The 16,861-nt window shown below is 31.9% G+C and overlaps 1 non-coding gene across 1 annotated transcript; it reads right to left on the minus strand.

Moving 5' to 3' along the window:
• Positions 1-16,035: 16,035 nt before the first annotated feature.
• Positions 16,036-16,142, minus strand: LOC139873925 (small nucleolar RNA R71). Its single transcript, XR_011767636.1, has one exon. It is a non-coding gene; the product is annotated as a small nucleolar RNA R71 (small nucleolar RNA).
• Between the last annotated feature and the right edge of the window lie 719 nt (positions 16,143-16,861).

Below are 16,861 nucleotides of genomic sequence, written 5' to 3' on the forward strand. Positions count from 1 at the left end.
TCCGTCCACAGTTTAATGTTCCATTTAATCAAAAAAACCACCACTATAGGCAACCAATGTATTACTACTCGTTAGTTACTGCTCCGTTTTGTTGTGCAAAACCGAAACCCACTTGACTCTATTATTATTCGACTTTTATTTTGGTTGCAAACAATACTCGATCAAGTCTTTGAACCAAGAATCCGAACACCCAATTTCACAAACCCATTTGAACAACTTCCTCCTTGTTGCTAAATTATTATTCGAAATTCATTAAACAAACACCATAAACACTTTGATCACTGTCTTTGCAAACCGCCACCCATAGCCACCCGTCACACCACTCTCCTTGATTGTGAGCAACCCCCTTCGTGAATCATCCTATCTTCCTCCTCTACTTCTTCTGTTTCGGTTCTAAACTCACCCAAATCAACATCACAAATTGCTACACCTCACAACTCTTACTTCTGTTTTACTGTTTCAGCCTCTTGGTTCGGTTACACAGCGAATATGTATATTCATACGGGCGTGATTGCAATAATGATTATAGTAACATCATTAAATAAATAAAGGTGAGACAGCGAATTGGGGATGATGATGATGATGATGATCGTGTGTCTGTTTGAAAGGCTCATCGTATACACCTTTATGATCGGCTGCAAATCATCTTCTGTTATTTCGTAACCCTACTTGCAACCTTCCGATATATTTTTTTTTTTCTTTCCTCTTTCTTTTCGTAACCTATCTTACTCTGTTCGAGGTTCTTGAGCTCCTGCTTCCTGTTAAAAACACAGCAATATTGATGAATGATTCGAATATGGAGACTAACTGTGGGACGTGATAATAATAAATAATTGAAGATGATGACCCGTTTATGAGCTGTAACGATAAAGTGGGGGACAGTTAGATGATTAGAAAGTGACGGCATATAAAAAAAAAAAGAAAAGAATCTCTTATATCGAATCCTAGGTTTAAGCAAAAGAACGTGTATTTAATTCAGTGATAATACGGGCTGATATGATTATGATCTGGGTCAAGTTAATTTTAGTTTAAGTGTTGGGCTTGGGTAAATGCTGTTGGGCCGAAATTGGCACTTGGGCCGATAGAAAATATGAAGGAACGAGCTAAATGAATTCTGGTTGCATTTTAAAATAAAAACACGATTTGGTAGAGTGGTCTGGGAGGTTGGGAGGTGTTAGCAGTTTAATCAAGAGGTCATGGGTTCAAACCCGGGCTATGACATGTATTTCTTTTTAAGATGTTCAAGGTAGTCTTCTTTTATTATTATTATTATTATTATTATTATTATTATTATTATTATTATTATTAAATGTATCATGTCTATTATTATTTTTATCATTGTTTTATGAATATTATTATTAACACAAAAATGTTTTGACATTGATAATCTATATATTTTTTTTTGAATAATATTAGGTAATTATTTTGAATATTGAAAATAAATATATATTAAGTTTAATACATAAGATAATACTTTTAATCATTAAAATAGGATATTTAAAATAAATGACTTAACCTATTTTTTTTTTAAATTTGATATATGAATACATAAAATACATATATAAATATTAAGTATTAAAAAAAAATATACAAATGAATATAGTTAATAGATTATCAAGATAAGAAGTATATTAATGATATAAATATATAAACTTATTCGATTTCAAGGATATGTTTTAATATGTATAACTTAATATAGGTTCGTGAATTCGAGGCCAACCTTATATGTGTTCAATGGTGTTATATGTATTTTTACTACAAAATACAGTATGGTGAGTATATAGATCCCTTTTTAAACTTTAAATATTTTTGGGCTGAGAATACATGCGCTATTTTTATAAATGATTTACGTCATGGACACAAGTGACTAAAATTACGTTCTACATGGGTTTGAATCAAAAATCCCCTAGCTTGGTAACTTTAACTATTGGTTTATGAACTGGTAGGCGCGAATCCTAAAGATAGATCTATCGGGTTTTACACCCCCACCCAGATGTTGTTCTAGTAAACTAGAAGAACGGGTGTTTAGTACTTCGAGGTTAACGGAACGCACTTGATTCGGTGCACATATTATTATAACTCAGGGGTACACACTCTTGTTAAGGCTAGTTACCGGGTGCCCACTGCTTAGAATGCTTTTCATACACTTGCGAGTGTATTATGTTTATAAACTTAAAATCTTGTGGTCCATAGTTATAACGCTACTAGCATCAAATCTATATATCTCACCAACTTTATGTTGACTTTTTAAAGCATGTTTATTCTCAGGTACGAATTAAGTCTTCCGCTGTGCATTAGCTCATACTAAGGACCTTATTTGGAGTCGATCATCGCAATGGAACCAAATGTTAAAGACTTCGTCCGGGAGGATAAGGTCGAGGTCTTTACAGGTGGTATCAGAGCGGTGGTCTTAGCGAACCAGGTCTTGCATTAGTGTGTCTGACTAGTAGTTGTTAGAATACATTAATGAGTCTGGACTTTGACCGTGTCTACATGTCAAAAGTTTTGCTTATCATTCTAGTCGGAAATCATCTGCTTATCATCTTTAGGGAATTGCCTGCTTAGTATTCTTAAGTCTAGACACATCTTACTGCATTTAGTGCATCGATAGTATATAGACGAAATTCCTATCTTAGGGTATCTGTAGATTTGCCTGATATATGCCGTAAATTCTTCTGTAGTCTACAAAATCTTTAGTAATATATATGTAGATATTCTATATAGCTAGAATATCATCCGATATCCGAAAATCATTTCACATCCAAGATCCTTTCCATTCACCAAATTGTCCCCTTGGCGATGAACTAGAATCACTTACCGGCGAACTTGTTCGAAAAACCATTTCCTCTTCTCTTTTCTGAGTATCTCATCACGATTACATACTATCCTATATTTTGAAATCTTATTCATTCGCTCGCTTCAACCATCAATCATCCTGTAGTACTAGAAGGAGTTAACAAATTACGCGCTTGTGTGACGACTTTGGAGAAATTGGTGCGAAGGTTACGAACACCAGCAGCAGCACCAGCAGCATAATCAGTACCAACATCATCGACGTCGACAGTACCCTTATCTTCCCTAAACCATAATCGCACCGTAACTCTCAACATCACAATCTGTACCTCGAATATCAACATCACACGCCTCAATATTACCATCTGTATTTAGAGTATGATCTTCGTTCTACATATCGTTCTACATCGATTAATTTCATTCTACGTATTGTTCTACATCATTCGTTTTCGTTCTACATGGCGATTATGTAATCTCTAATGTTCTAGAGATTATGTAATTTAGTATTAACTATAAATCAAATGAGTATAAAATCTTATTGACTCATTAGATCCATAATTACATCTGAAGAAAATATATATGCAAGTATATTTTCATAAAGATCGTAATTAAAAATTCTTTCGTACAAACTGTTAATGATGAAAATACTTTAACGGGTGGGTAGTACCCAACGAATATTTAAAATTCACATTAACAAGTTACACTGTACATTCTTCGAATCTGATTCAACGGTCATTTAATATTCTACTTACAATCACCGATATTCATATCCGCTCACCCCGGAATAACCATTTTCATTCAAATTTCATATTCGGATTTTGACCTATTGGAATCCAACAAGTGGCATAACGAAGAAAACATTGGACAAAAATAAAAAGTGTTAGAAACAAACGAATTAATTAATTGGAATTGTGATAGGATTTCACGCTAACTGTTCCGGCTAACTGTTCCCAGCTAACTGATTAACATTTAATTTATCGCAATTTACATTCTCGCAATTTTATTTATCGTCATTTAATTTCTGTTATTTACTTTTACGCACTTTAAATAACGGGACACGTATGCAAGGTTTCGACTTATCATATCGACCCATCTATATATATATTTCAGAAAAACCGTAGACACTCTATATGTGAAGGTGGGAGTTGGCTATACAGGGTCGGAGTTGATTCCAAAATATATATATACTTTGAGTTGTGATCGACACCGAGACCGGTACACGGGTCACGATACATATTATTTAATTCGAATATTATATTATATATGAATCTATTGAACCATTGGACAATCAGACTATTAGACTGCTAATTTTGGACAATTAAAATGAATTAAAATGTTGATTATAACATATGAAACTAAACGATTCTTCAAGTTTGCCACTTGATTTCATCTTAAACCTCCTTTGTACCTCGACAATTACAATTCGCATTCACAACTTTTCATGATTCTAGAAAACGTCTCGATCGAGAAGTTGAACTAGCCGCACCTCGTCTACGGAAGAAAGATTTATGCATACAGTTATGCACCTGAAAAACTTTCGAAACTGAAGTTATAGTTAAAACATATCCGTGTTGAATTCTTTTATCATTCATTAGCCAAAAACAACCATACGATTCCTTTTCAAGAAGCTAATTTGTCACAGCTCCACTTCGACTTCTCAGTGAGACTACTCTTATTATAATCTCGATATTTATACCTTGTCCTTTCGCCATCATTACTAGAGAACCTTTTATCCTACGACATCATCAGCAGATATACCAACAGCTCGTCATCTCTTTGGCGAAACCCGCAATCAGTATTTTGAAAATCTCGCGGAAATTCTTCCGTCATACCTATAATGTCTATTCCTAAGAATTTCACACTCTGAATGTGAAGTTTTTGAAAAACACCATGAACTGTGAAGTAGTTCTTGAAGTACCAGTGAAGCAGCAAAAACTATAAACGACTTTAATAAGTCAAAGTTTGACTTCAAAGAATTCAAATAATCCAATCTCTGCTGAAACCGTTAGTATGAACCCTACCCCTCATTCTAAACCTTCATAGACAAATCTTCTTCATCGATGATAGAAAATTCAAGATACCACCGTGCCTTTCATTATAAATATCCTCAATATTTCTGAAGATATTTTCACAACTATTCTTATTTGTGATCATTTATCTTTCCGTAATATCTGCGTTATAATATAAAAGAAACGGTGTTAGTTTCTAAATTCTGAAAACTCTGAGTTTAAAATATGAATGTTTTGAAGTAGTGTTGGGAACTGATGCATGAATTAGTATAATATAATGAAACTTGATCAACTTCATTATATTACAGTAAGTCATGTTAAGTTTCTGATGGAATGTGATGATTCACGGTACCATCATCATGTGCCATGTTACACGGCTCTAACATTTTATCTAATCCCTAAACATATCAAGAAAATATTTTTCTTGATGATTCGGTCTTTTTCCTGGATATTCTGGTAATTTGACAAATCAAAATCGTGCCATTACCATTCCTTTCTGAGAACATTAGCCATGTTCATTTCAAATCTCATACTTACGAATTCCGGACCATTACAAGAAACGCTTAAACGCAAGAAGAGGAAATGAAAGAATGAAGCTCCAAAATGGAAACTAGAATATAAGTCGCAGCAAATAGGAGAAAGAGAAGAAGATGTGGAAATAAGGAAACGAAGGGGGTAGTTTTAGAAGTGAAATATCCGACAAAGAAATCACAACAGATTTGCCGCATCAAGACAAAGGAGATCCTGTTTCCTAAATCACCGAAGAACCAAATCTTATTACGAAGGATTTTCTTTAAACCTCGTGAATTCTGGAAATCAATCATAACCACGTCATCGGTTAAAACAATTCCATATTCACTCATTCTTTTGTGATAGCTTCACTCGTGCGCTTCACATGATCGAATCGTTTTATCCATATGTATTAATAATGATAAACTCTATTATTACCTCATATTCGTCATGAAAATATTCCTATTGTTATTTATGACAACCTCTATCAAATTTCGGGGACGAAATTTCTTTAACGGGTGGGTACTGTAACGACCCGGAAATTTTTGACCAAATTTGAACCTTAATCTCTATAGGTTTCCGACACGATAAAAAAAAAAAAAACCCTAATGTTGAGTCTAGAAAGTTTGAAATCTATATTCGGATAATTAGTTACCCTTTGACCATGCCTGACGATTCACGAACAGTTGTGTAAATAAATATGATATATATATGATTATAGTAATATTATTATTTACTTTCAATATTAATGTCAATCTTTACATTATATAAATATAAAATTTGATATGAATTGATATATTATTATTTATTATCTTTGTTAGATAGTATTATTATTATCCTTATTATTATTATTATTATTATTATTATTATTATATTTAGTATTAATAATATTGATAGATTTTATTAATAAACTCATAATATTAATTAATTAATACTATTATGTTTTGTATATAAAACATACTGATATATATATATATATATATATATATAGTTGATATATAGATATACAAATACAGTTGTATATATATACACAAATACATAAAAAGATATATATTCATATAAATACAATGTATATATATATATATATATATATAAATAGATAAATACGTTCTTTTACTCATAGGATTCTAAGTCAAATTATAAATCTTTGTCAACTGTATCTGATTTTGGCTATATCCCTTAAAAACGTTTTCCATATCAAATTTATATTTTCTTCCTGTCCTTTTTGTCTGCTTGATTGGAAAAACGTCCATCTTTGCAATACCAAACAAAATTTATCACATCATATCACTACATTAAGTATCGAATTATCCTTTTTAAATACAGCCACCTTCACTTGTAATTGAGGAAGTTTTAAAACAGAAATTACAAGTATCACCTTCACCTTTCTCTCCTCTCTCTCTCCTCTCTCCCTCCCATCTCTCTATTGTTTTATCTTCTTCGTGAACACTATAAACCACACCGATCACCACACAAAAATCTGCTACAGTTTCTAAGTTTTCTGATTCGTCTCATGTTTTCTTTTGAACGACACCCAAACAACCTTCCGTCCACAGTTTAATGTTCCATTTAATCAAAAAAACCACCACTATAGGCAACCAATGTATTACTACTCGTTAGTTACTGCTCCGTTTTGTTGTGCAAAACCGAAACCCACTTGACTCTATTATTATTCGACTTTTATTTTGGTTGCAAACAATACTCGATCAAGTCTTTGAACCAAGAATCCGAACACCCAATTTCACAAACCCATTTGAACAACTTCCTCCTTGTTGCTAAATTATTATTCGAAATTCATTAAACAAACACCATAAACACTTTGATCACTGTCTTTGCAAACCGCCACCCATAGCCACCCGTCACACCACTCTCCTTGATTGTGAGCAACCCCCTTCGTGAATCATCCTATCTTCCTCCTCTACTTCTTCTGTTTCGGTTCTAAACTCACCCAAATCAACATCACAAATTGCTACACCTCACAACTCTTACTTCTGTTTTACTGTTTCAGCCTCCTGGTTCGGTTACACAGCGAATATGTATATTCATACGGGCGTGATTGCAATAATGATTATAGTAACATCATTAAATAAATAAAGGTGAGACAGCGAATTGGGGATGATGATGATGATGATGATCGTGTGTCTGTTTGAAAGGCTCATCGTATACACCTTTATGATCGGCTGCAAATCATCTTCTGTTATTTCGTAACCCTACTTGCAACCTTCCGATATATTTTTTTTTTCTTTCCTCTTTCTTTTCGTAACCTATCTTACTCTGTTCGAGGTTCTTGAGCTCCTGCTTCCTGTTAAAAACACAGCAATATTGATGAATGATTCGAATATGGAGACTAACTGTGGGACGTGATAATAATAAATAATTGAAGATGATGACCCGTTTATGAGCTGTAACGATAAAGTGGGGGACAGTTAGATGATTAGAAAGTGACGGCATATAAAAAAAAAAAGAAAAGAATCTCTTATATCGAATCCTAGGTTTAAGCAAAAGAACGTGTATTTAATTCAGTGATAATACGGGCTGATATGATTATGATCTGGGTCAAGTTAATTTTAGTTTAAGTGTTGGGCTTGGGTAAATGCTGTTGGGCCGAAATTGGCACTTGGGCCGATAGAAAATATGAAGGAACGAGCTAAATGAATTCTGGTTGCATTTTAAAATAAAAACACGATTTGGTAGAGTGGTCTGGGAGGTTGGGAGGTGTTAGCAGTTTAATCAAGAGGTCATGGGTTCAAACCCGGGCTATGACATGTATTTCTTTTTAAGATGTTCAAGGTAGTCTTCTTTTATTATTATTATTATTATTATTATTATTATTAAATGTATCATGTCTATTATTATTTTTATCATTGTTTTATGAATATTATTATTAACACAAAAATGTTTTGACATTGATAATCTATATATTTTTTTTTGAATAATATTAGGTAATTATTTTGAATATTGAAAATAAATATATATTAAGTTTAATACATAAGATAATACTTTTAATCATTAAAATAGGATATTTAAAATAAATGACTTAACCTATTTTTTTTTTAAATTTGATATATGAATACATAAAATACATATATAAATATTAAGTATTAAAAAAAAATATACAAATGAATATAGTTAATAGATTATCAAGATAAGAAGTATATTAATGATATAAATATATAAACTTATTCGATTTCAAGGATATGTTTTAATATGTATAACTTAATATAGGTTCGTGAATCCGAGGCCAACCTTATATGTGTTCAATGGTGTTATATGTATTTTTACTACAAAATACAGTATGGTGAGTATATAGATCCCTTTTTAAACTTTAAATATTTTTGGGCTGAGAATACATGCGCTATTTTTATAAATGATTTACGTCATGGACACAAGTGACTAAAATTACGTTCTACATGGGTTTGAATCAAAAATCCCCTAGCTTGGTAACTTTAACTATTGGTTTATGAACTGGTAGGCGCGAATCCTAAAGATAGATCTATCGGGTTTTACACCCCCACCCAGATGTTGTTCTAGTAAACTAGAAGAACGGGTGTTTAGTACTTCGAGGTTAACGGAACGCACTTGATTCGGTGCACATATTATTATAACTCAGGGGTACACACTCTTGTTAAGGCTAGTTACCGGGTGCCCACTGCTTAGAATGCTTTTCATACACTTGCGAGTGTATTATGTTTATAAACTTAAAATCTTGTGGTCCATAGTTATAATGCTACTAGCATCAAATCTATATATCTCACCAACTTTATGTTGACTTTTTAAAGCATGTTTATTCTCAGGTACGAATTAAGTCTTCCGCTGTGCATTAGCTCATACTAAGGACCTTATTTGGAGTCGATCATCGCAATGGAACCAAATGTTAAAGACTTCGTCCGGGAGGATAAGGTCGAGGTCTTTACAAGGTTATATGATTTAATTCAGGGTTATAAATTAGAAAAACGAAAACAGTTCAAGGGTTAAGGGTGTTGATGGGTGAGCGGAAGGTCTCGGGTTCAAACTCGGACTTGGGCTTTTTTCTTTTAAGGACTACTTCTTTGAGGTATTTTACTTATTATTATTATTATTATTATTATTATTATTATTATTATTATTATTATTATTATTATTATTATTATTATTATTATTATTATTATTATTATTATTATTATTATTATTATTATTATTATTATTATTATTATTATTGTTATTATTATCATTAACATTAACATTAAAATTAACATTTTAATTAAAATTATTCCTATCATTATTATTATTTTCATTAACATGATTTTTATATATAATTTTATTTACATTATCTTTCTTATCATTATTATTATCATTAATATTATTATTATTACAGTAATATTATTAATATAAACATAATAACATTATTTACATAAATATTTATATATAGCAAATTTTGATTTAAAGATATAATTATATAGATATATATGTATTAATAAAACCATATGTATAAATATTAATATACAAAATAAATATATAACCTTTGAAATAACAAATATATTACTAAACTAAATAGGTAATATACATAAACTAGTTTGATTATTATTACATGTTAATTATATGTGTTAATATATATAAATGATATAGGTTCGTGAATCCGAGGCCAAACTTGCATTGTTCAGTTCTGTCGTATGAATATTTTTACTACAAAATATCGTATTGTGAGTTCATTTACTCCCTTTTACTCTTTATATTTTTGATACTGAGAATACATGCACTGTTTTTACAACTGCTTTATTAAATCTTTTTTAAATATATTTTGAACTGAGAATACATGAAATGCTTTTATAAATGTTTGACGAGATAGACACAAGCAAAACATTCCTCGAATGAATTATTATACAGACAGAAGTTCTGTTGATTATTATTGAATTAGGCGGACATGATAATTGCCACCAATTGATGAATATATTTTCCCCTAATTATTATTGCTTGGTAACCTTAGAATTAGAATCGGGTATGGCCCTAATTCACGCGAATCCTAAAGGTAGCTACCGGGTTTAACACCCCCACCCAGAATGTTCACTAGACGGAAGGGCTAGTGGGCGTGGTGTTTAGTACTTCGAAGTTTATATATTATACATACGAGATGTTCTGTTTTGGGGATATTATTGATGCGCATTATATGTTAAGGTCGGTTACCATGTTGAGCAATGAAATCGAAATGAATGTTATGTATCAAGAGAATGATTTTTATACACAGGTTATGTGTATTAGTTTTGTGCACGAGATATGTGCATGATTATTTAAAAATCGCGAGGCAACCTACGGGGGAGAAAAGGATACGAACCTACTCTGCTAAGCATTATGAAAACTGGTTTCGTACACGAGATAGGTGTACTGTATTTGAATCTTGTGGTCTATCAAAATAATGAATTTTATTATTTACGATAAACTTATGAACTCACCAACCTTTTGGTTGACACTTTTAAAACATGTTTATTCTCAGGTATTAAAAAAATCTTATGCTGTGTATTTGCTCATTTTAAAGATATTACATGGAGTCGATCATGGCATATAGAGGTCAGTACCTCGCAATGGGACCAACTGTTGAAGACTTCGTCCAGATGGATTAGGACGGGTCACTACAGGTGGTATCAGAGCGGTGGTCTTAGCGAACCAGGTCTTGCATTAGTGAGTCTGGACTTCGACCTAGTAGTAGTTAGGATATATCAATGAGTCTGGACTTGGTCCTTGTTTGCATGTCAAAAGTTTTGCTTATCATTCCTTGTCGAAAATTATCTACCTATCAAATTCAGTCTCGACACTTTTTATTGCAATTATTGCATAGATGGTGTACAGACAAATTCATATCCCATCACATTAAACGTTGTTTGACACGTTTCCTTAATTCCATCCGTAATCTATGGGAACTTCTGTACTATAGGTATTCTATGTAATTAGAATATCATCTGGTATCCGAAAATCATTTCATATCAAAAAATCCTTTATTCAATCATACTAAATGGAACTCGCCACTAGTTTAAGTCCCTCGGATTCCGATATGGAATTCCACTCTAGCTCCGAAAGCAGTGTAACCGGAATGGATCAACCAATTAGCCATCATCAATTCTGGATGAATTGGGGATGGGTTGGTAGTCGACTTAATCAATGGAGATGAGAAGAAGATGATCCTTTCCACCCACCAACCTGCACTCTTGGCGAAGAACCTGAAGCACTTACCGGCGAACCTATCCGAAACACCATTTTCAGTCTCATTTACAGTGTAGCTCGTCACAATTATATTCTATCTACAATTGTAAACCTTATTCATCCGCTACTATCGACTGACAATCATCCCGGAATAATGGAAAAAGTCAACGAGCTTCGCGCTTGAGTAATTAATTTGGAAAATATGGTGCAAAATTACCAGCTTCAGCAACATCACTGGCATCAACAGTACCACCAACATCAACACCAGTACCACTAACAACCCAAGTTTCAACACCATATGCCTCAATATCTCATTCTGTACCTCGAGCATAATCATCGTTCTACGTATTGTTCTATCTATTTTATCTTTGTTCTACATGGCAATTATGTAATCTCTAAAGTTTTAGAGATTATACATCCTTGTTCGAATGATAAATCAAATGAGTTTAATATTAAATTGACTCATTAAATCTATGATTTCATTTGAAGGAAATATATATTGATAATGCTAAAAACGAACATATATTTCATAGCATTATCCCTCAAGAAAGACAAGCTTTTAGTTGCAATTGTTCTATTTACAAGTGATATTCGTCTAAATAATAAAAAGTGAAGACAAAAGACAGATTCGACGAATTGAAGACGCAAACAACCAAAAAGCTCAAAAGTACAAAGTACAATCCAAGAGGTTCAAATTATTGATGAGAAACGTCTCAAAATTACAAGAGTACAAGACGCAAAACGCAAAATACAAGATATTAAATTGTACGCAAGGACGTTCGAAAATCCGGAACCGGGACCAGAGTCAACTCTCAACGCTCGACGCAACGGACTAAAAATTACAAGTCAACTATGCACATAAATATAATATAATATATAAATAATTCTTAAAATTATATATATATTATATTTATTTATTAAACCGTTGGCAAAGAAGCAAACAAAAGTACATGAGCTGGAAAAAGTAGCCATGCGATCGCATGACCTGAAGGCCTAAATCCCATGCGATCGCATGGTGAATAGTTTCTGGTGACATTCTATAAATTTCGCAGTTTTGGTTGATCTTAAAGATATCTTTTTCTCTATCTCTCTCACGTATATATATATATATATATATATATATATATATATATATATATATATATTATAATTTTAATTTTAATTTTAAATTCTAATAATAAGGGTATGTTAGCGAATGTTGTAAGGGTGTAAGTCGAAATTCTGTCCGTGTAACGCTACGCTATTATTAATCATTGTAAGTTATGTTCAACCTTTTTAAATTAATGTCTCATAGCTAAGTTATTATTATGCTTATTTAATGCCGAAGTAATCGTGATGTTGGGCTAAATATTAAAATTGGGTAATTGGGCTTTGGACCATAATTGGGGTTTGGATAAAAGAACGACACTTGTGGAAATTAGACTATGGGCTATTAATGAGCTTTATATTAACTAAATGATACCTCGTTGATTTAATATATAGACTTATAATTTGACGTATTTATATATAACCACATACGCTTGACTGGGTACGGTGGGCGGGATATCTATAAATACCAATAATTGTTCATTTTACCGGATACGGGACTGGATTAATAGTTAATGGACTAGTTAAAACAGGGGTGGATTACATTCAAGGGTAATTGGTGTAATTGTTAACAAAGTATTAAAACCTTGGTCTACACGCAGTCGATAACCTAGTGTATTAATTAAACAAAGTATTAAGACCTTGTTACAATTCGAATCCCCAATTAGTTGGAATATTTGACTTCGAGAATAAGAATAATTTGACGAAGACTTCCGCACTTTATGATTATGACTGATGGACTATTATGGATGAAACCGTATAGACATATCAAATAATCCAGGACAAAGGATAATTAATCCATGGGAATAAACTAAAATCAACACGTTAAACATCATGATTACAGAAGTTTAAATAAGCATAATTCCTTTATTTCATATTTAATTTCCTTTATTTCATCTTTAATTGCACTTTTAATTATCGCACTTTTATTTATTGTCATTTTAATTATCGTACTTTTTAATTATCGCACTTTTATTTATCGCACTTTTATTTATCGCAATTTCATTATCGTTATTTACTTTATGCTTAAAATTAAGTTATATTTATTTTTAATATTTTACATTAGGTTTTAACTGCGACTAAAGTTTTAAAATCGACAAACCGGTCATTAAACGGTAAAAACCCCCTTTTATAATAATAATACTACTTATATATATTTTTATATTTTTACAATTATAAGTTAAAAAAATATAGCGTTAAACTTTGCGAGTTCCCTAAGGACGAACCGAACTTACTAAAAACTACACTACTGTACGATTAGGTACACTGCCTATAAGTGTTGTAGCAAGGTTTAGGTATATCCATTCTATAAATAAATAAATATCTTGTGTAAAATTGTATCGTATTTAATAGTATTTTGTAGTAAAAATATAACTATTTTGTACACCACCTCGCACACATCAAGTATTTTTGGCGCCGTTGCCGGGGACTTGCTTAAACGCCGGAAGCGAAACGCTATATATATATATAAAAAAAATTTGAAAAAAGACTTTACTTCTTTTTAATTTACTTTTGTAAAAATACGCTTTTGTAAAAATCCGTTTTAATTATTAAAAATACAAAAAACATAAAAAGAATAACAATATATTTATATTTTTAAGAGTTTGATAAAATATATAAATTATAAATATTTCTATTTCTATTTTTTGTTTGTAAAAATATAAGTTTTATTTAATTTATATAAATATTTTTTATAAATATTAAAACAGAAAAAAAATATATATATATAAATCAATCGGCCCGGTACTGTTGAAGCCTAATTCCTGGCCTGGATCCAAGAGCCATGCGATCGCATGACCCAGAGGCGTAGAACTCATGCGACCGCATGAGGCTGTCTAACACGCCGAAGTTGACCTAGTTCAACATTAATTACGGGGTAATTATTATTATTATTATTAATTAAAACCCTAATTAGGGTTTAGTTTTTAATTATTTAGTTTAGTTTTATTATTTAATTTGTATTACTAAGTTTAATTAGTTTTTATAAATATATAAAATTAATAGTTTTATAAAATAAATAATATAAAAATAATATTTTTATAAAAATTGTACTTTTTACAACTTTAAGTTTATTTTTTATATTTTGTATCTTTTTATTTGTTTTAGCGTAATATTTGTATTTTTCGCTCGTATTTAGTTTTAAGTCATAGTTTTTGCCATAGTTATTTTTATTTCTAGATTTTTAGGCTTTGCTGTAAAATCCCTTAAGTAGTTTTTCTTTAGACTAAGATTTAGGTCCTTTAGAATTTTGCGACGCCGTTTTTATATTTTAGTACTTTTTTAAGTTTTTGCCATTTTGGATATAGAATTTCTTGTAAGCTTTAATATTTTTAGACGCAACTTTTAATTCTTAGTTTTTAGTTCCTTTTTAAGTTTCGTCGCGCTACTTTCTTATTTTTATTTTTGGACGCCTATTATTTTTTTTTCGACCTTTTATTTTTCGACGTTTTCCGATGCGCTATTTTTCTTTCTTATTTTTCGCCACTCTAGTTTTTAGGACATAGAATTTTCTATTTCTTATCTAAAATTTCTTTAAATTTCAACGAAAAATTATTTTAAGTGGTTAAATTGATACACATCCAAATTTTCTGTTTCGTAGTAATAGTTGGATTTGTTAGTGGCTGAGTTGTGAGCTTCTGATTTAAAGGGTTCTGGCTCCCTGCTGCATCTATTGGCTATTCGAAACGTGGGCAAAAGTAGAAAAGTCTATTAAGTTGATAACTTATATAATTTTTATCTTTTATAACTAATAGGATATTCAGTGAATGCACCGAGCAAAACGTTCACCACCTTTTATACGTTCACCACCTGTAACTAGATCAAGACATCTAGCCAATATTTTCGCCGTTGATTTTTCTTTAGAATCGTCATCAAGTCGACCAAGTACTCCAAATCAAATTTCCGATAATCCATTTTTTGAACCCGACCTCACAATTGAGAATCCGGAGGATATTCAGGGACAATTCAGAGATCCTGAACCACTAATCTTTCCTCCAGAACTACCAATCATTCAAACAGAGATTGTCGAGGAACAACCATTAAATCAGAATCCTCTAGAGATTCAGATTCAACAAATTCAATCATGGAGAATCTGGAACCTCTAAGTATGGAAGACCGAATGCGAGCTAAACGCACTGGCCAAGGTCATGCAATTACTCAACCCGACATTAATGCGCCAGATTATGAAATCAAAGGGCAAATCCTACACATGGTAACTAATCAATGCCAATTTAGTGGTGCGCTGAAGGAAGATCCAAACGAACATCTTCGAACCTTTAATAGGATCTGTACACTATTTAAAATAAGAGAAGTGGAGGATGAACAGATATATCTCATGTTATTTCCCTGGACTTTAAAGGGAGAAGCCAAAGATTGGTTGGAATCGTTACCTGAAGGGGCGATTGATACATGGGACGTTTTAGTTGAAAAATTTCTTAAACAATTCTTTCCGGCATCTAAAGCCGTAAGACTTAAAGGAGAAATTGTTACGTTCACACAAAAGCCAATTGAAACTCTATATGAGGCATGGACAAGATTTGGAAAGTTATTAAGAGGATGTCCGCAACATGGTTTAGACACTTGTCAAATAGTACAAATATTCTACCAAGGATGCGACAACACTACAAGAAAAGACATCGATATAGCAGCTGGTGGTTCCATTATGAAGAAAACCGCAACTGACGCTTACAAAATTATTGATAACACTGCTTCCCACTCACATGAGTGGCACCAAGAAAAAGATATCGTTAGATCATCTAAAGCAGCTAGAGCCGATTCTAGCCATGACTTTGATTCCATTTCTGCAAAGATAGATGCTGTCGAGAGACGAATGGAAAAAATGACTAAAGATATTCACTCAATAAGAATTAGTTGTGAGCAGTGTGGAGGACCACATTTGACAAAAGATTGTCTCAGTATTGAACTAACAATGGAACAAAGAGAGAATGTTTCATACATAAACCAAAGGCCTGGAAATAATTATCAGAATAATTATCAACCGCCAAGACCAATCTACAATCAAAATCAGAATTATAACCGAAATGTTCCATACAACAACCAACAAGGTCTAAGCAATCAACAAGTACCTAATAATACTTACAATCAGCAAAGACCTATTTTTCAAAATAAACCACCACAAACCGATGATAAAAAGCCAAATTTAGAAGATATGATGTCGAAGCTAGTTGAATCTCAAACTCAATTTTTCACATCTCAGAAACAAACCAATGAACAAAATGCTCAAGCATTTAGAAATCAACAAGCTTCGATTTAAAATTTGGAACAAGAAGTAA

This window comes from Rutidosis leptorrhynchoides, chromosome 10 (assembly GCF_046630445.1).
Source record: "Rutidosis leptorrhynchoides isolate AG116_Rl617_1_P2 chromosome 10, CSIRO_AGI_Rlap_v1, whole genome shotgun sequence".
NCBI classification, from domain to species: Eukaryota; Viridiplantae; Streptophyta; class Magnoliopsida; order Asterales; family Asteraceae; genus Rutidosis; species Rutidosis leptorrhynchoides.